Here is a 4,046-nt window from a genome sequence, read left to right as displayed (position 1 = left end):
GTCCCCTTTACTCTTTTTAGGACATACAACATTCCTAGATCTCTTGACCTAATGACCAAAAGAGGACCTTAACCCATGCACAGAGACAGTAGAAGTGTTTTAAAATCAACAGCATTTGGCTTAGGAAGCATGTTCCATTGTAACACAGGGAGGAAGGCAATCACATTAGTACCGTGTTTTGTTTAGGTTAATATACTGCAACTTTTAGGAAAGCCAAGCTTAAGAGTCCTCTACCCAAGACTGCCTTGCACTATGCAAACATACATTTCCATCTATGAAGTTCTTAGCACCTTTGAAAGGTAAAACAACGTTAAAGTAATCACACTCCTAACCTATAAACAAAGGACTCAAGCCTTAAAGCCTGTATAAAATGACTGCCTAATTCACAGTATTCATTGTAAGCTAACAGCTATTTCCTATCCAATGTATGTGGTTCATAAGATGCTTTGAAGATTCAGAGCGCTGAACACGTGGAACTTTTACCATAACCATTAGAAAGTTCAAAAGCTCATTTCTGTCCTTCTGTCTAGCAGGGTGAATTTGGCGCTCAACAGCACTCCCAGAACGACGCTGGCTTTGCCAAAGAGCGAGGGCTGGCGTTATGCACGCCTCATTACACAGTTCTGTCTGCCCACTGTTGAAGCAAAACTGCCAGCCTTCAAGGCTTGCTTGAGCAACGACTTCAAACTGTGGGTCCCCTGGCAGCATGTTAAATTCCTTCAACTCCTAGTGAGACCAACGGGCAAGGAAGGTGAGCAGCAGACTGCAAAACGCCACTGGGGAAGGCCAAGTTGGACAGAGTGAACCTAACATACCAAACCCACTGTCTTGAATGGCTCCAAACACAATTTGAAGCCTGTTCTTTGGAAGTAAAATACATTGAACGCTTTTAGACCTGTCAGGCACAAGCAGACGTCATGCTGCTAAAGGATGTCTGCAACATTAAGCTCTTTGCTATCACTGACATCATTTAAGGAGTGCAAAAAGCAGCATATTCAAAGTTCTTTACCATTTTTCCTAAAGGTTCTCCCATCTAGCCACATCCATGCCTCTTTTAGTCACCAGCAATTTTCCTAGTTTCTGTGCTTTAGCATGATACTGCCCTTTTTATATTTTTAACGATATAATAAATGTAGTCTACATTCCAGTTCTTGCCCCTTCAGATCATACTCTTTTTCACTGAATTCTATTGAACTTTACCATTTACTATGATCTCAAAGCTCTTAAGGATAAAAGAGTGGTACACATCTTCCCACAAGCAACGACAGCAGACTTTTGCTCAATTTGGGCTGATTTCTGAAGCTGGTTAGAAAGGATCCACTGGTAGTAGAGACACTGTTCTATGAAATACGTTACAGTTCACTGAACTCCGAAGGATATGAGAAAGACTTGAGTGGACCTTGAAATTCCTTCCAGTTCCTTGACAGAAAGACAACAGAACTGGAAACGAACCATCAGTTAAAGTGATGCAAGGCACAGAATTAAGAAATGCCATCTGGCTGGTACAGGATAAGGAAACATATCATTTTTGGTGGCTTCCACCTCCACAGAAAAAGAAACAACTGTTTACGCAGCAAAGTGGTTTGAATATTTGGGAAGGTTCTGAAGTAGCCACAAAAAATTTAAAAAAAAAAAAAAAAAAAAAAGAAAAAAGGAGAGAAGGTGAATTGGAATAAAGACAATAAATTTGAATTAATAATAATGCTGAAAACATAAGTAATCACATCCCTTTGATAGCCTGAAGAAAGAAGCTGCTGTAATGCTTAATTTGACAACATCAGAAACTCAAATAGTAACAACAGAAAATTGTATTCTTCTAAGTACATATTCAACAAAGGTGATGCTACTGACACGTAGTGGGGAGACACACGAGTAGAACACTACGATCGATATTGCTGCCTATTTAGGAAATAGCAAGTAAACAAAAGAAAAAGGGGAAATGATACCACATTGAAAATTGCATCACTTGTAAACAAGTCACTGACAACTTGGAGGCAAACAATCCTGGACATTTATGGATCAATGACTATGCATCTAAAGCACAAAGAGAGGGAATATTGACCATCGATACACAGAAGAGAACAGCACGTCCATGCACTCAGCTAAAAATGTTCAGAACCTTCCCCCCGTGCCACGACCCCAAAGTGTTATCACACAGGACTTTAATAAACAGACACTGAAAAGATAATTCTATAAATTTAGCAACAAGCTCAGCATTTCTAAAAATTAGAAAACATAAAAATACCGAATTTGACACTGGAATTGTTGACTAGACCTCAGCTTGACAGGTAAAGAGAAACTGATCCCCAAACCAAAAACTAGCCATAGTTTAGCTACAAGTGACTGTGCCTTAGTTGTATTTACCATGCGCAAATTGAATTAAACCCCATTTGTATGTACTTGGTGCTTTAAAAGTTCCAGTTTCATAAAACTGGAGAAAAATCCTGAACTCAAACTTGAGAAAAGAATCTGACTTCAAAGATATACGACTGTTTTTTAAATAAGACTCTTCTAAAGTCACATCCAAACAAAAGGGTCACCAATGTTAATCATAACTAGATGAAAACATTAACTAAAATGTAATCCTTTCCCTCAGACTGCATATAAACAAACAGGGGAAAAAAATGGGGGGAAAGCTCAAGGGTAGCAATAAGCTTAAATGAAATGCTATAGACTGCTCAGTGAAGCAAAAGACACAAGGAACAAAACAAATCCTAAAAATAGTATGAAGTCCACTATTTAATAGAAATTCATCAGTACCGAGAAATCTACAAAAGGCAGAACTGTTCAATACACAGCTCTAACAGCCTCCCATGATGTATTGTTACGCAGTGATAAATATTGTCTATTCCAATAATAACCAACAGTGACAAATGACAGCAATTAAGGCTAGACACCAGGACACTGGATCCAGCCAAAGCACGCACAGGTCATCAAGGGTGTTTCAAGAGAGGAAATAATCCAGAAGAGAGTCGTAAGAAACATTAAGAGAGCAGAAAAGCATGCCTCGCAAAGGAAAGCTCTGCCTCAAACTGCTATGTTTTACAAAGACAAGTTTGGGGACAATCATAGTATATACCCACGTTACTCAAATGAGATAGCAGAGGGCTTTTCAGCCTCGCAAAGATAAAAGAACCACTAGCCTGAAGTTAAAAGCAAATCATTTCAGTTATAAAAAATGGCATCTACTTCTAATCGGCTTAGGGGAATTCATTTAACAGCACAAGTGAAACAGACTGCCTTGCTGGCAATGTTTAAAGACAGTAACAAAAGGGGTTTGTAAATGATGCATGCTTGCTCAAAGAGGTCGTAATTCAGGGCAGTCCTATAGTTTGCATCACGCAGGTTGTTTTAAACAGGGTTTCTGTAACTACTCATGGGCTTTCTTTTTTTTGTGTGAAATCCTTCTAAGCAAAAACAAACAAAACCCAGACTGCTGGTCAAAACCAACAGCACAGCTTTTAAAATTCCTGTCTCATTCCTACATTTAATGGAATATTTGTTTTCACGTAACAAGTTTCATAACAAAATCCACTTTATACAATGTTTATGTGCACTTTGACATTCCCAATATGCTCGCTGTACATCTCTATTTTAAAAGTAAGTGGCATCTATTCCAGCTTGCAGCCCAAGAGACATCTCAGCCCTCACTGTTTTACATGACACTTTGTGCAAAGTAAACTTCTCCATCCTTCCGTTAACTATTTAAGCTACCAGAAAGTCCAAGCAGCTCAGAAATAAAGCACAAGCACCTACCAGATAGTGTTCGCTACTGCAGATACTCCGAGCCCTTTTAGAGATCCAGAACTGCCTCCATTACGTGGTTTATTGAAGTCGGTGTTGATCTCCAGTGCTGCACATCCTGATCTAGGGGAGAGCCGAGGGTCAGAACGCACCCCAAAACCCAGACACCCCCAGAAGCGTAAACCAGACATCTTCCCCAACTTTGCCTGCACATACACCGTGCTGCTCCGCCACGCTCGCCCCCGCTCTGCCACGCCACGGGATGCGAGACAACTCCGGCGCCCCAACTTCATGGCTCGTCG

The 4,046-nt window shown here is 40.2% G+C and overlaps 1 protein-coding gene across 3 annotated transcripts in view; it reads right to left on the bottom strand.

Moving 5' to 3' along the window:
- ZHX1 (zinc fingers and homeoboxes 1) overlaps nucleotides 1-4,046 on the bottom strand; it is a 26,225-nt gene extending 22,179 nt beyond the window's left edge. For 2 of the 3 annotated variants that reach the window (XR_004841623.1, XM_035891569.1), the window contains exons 1-2: nucleotides 3,961-4,046; nucleotides 3,757-3,867 (exon numbers count right to left, since the gene is read on the bottom strand). The gene's annotated coding sequence lies outside the window, so the exon portion shown is untranslated. The remainder of the gene's footprint in view (nucleotides 1-3,756; nucleotides 3,868-3,960) is intronic. The other variant, XM_035891570.1, reaches the window with a different exon arrangement.

The sequence above is a fragment of the Egretta garzetta genome, unplaced genomic scaffold (genome assembly GCF_000687185.1).
Source record: "Egretta garzetta isolate BGI_Z169 unplaced genomic scaffold, ASM68718v1 scaffold13, whole genome shotgun sequence".
Taxonomy (NCBI): Eukaryota; Metazoa; Chordata; class Aves; order Pelecaniformes; family Ardeidae; genus Egretta; species Egretta garzetta.
The sequence above is the reverse complement of the archived record's forward strand: the minus strand, read 5'-3'. Positions and strand labels throughout refer to the sequence as shown.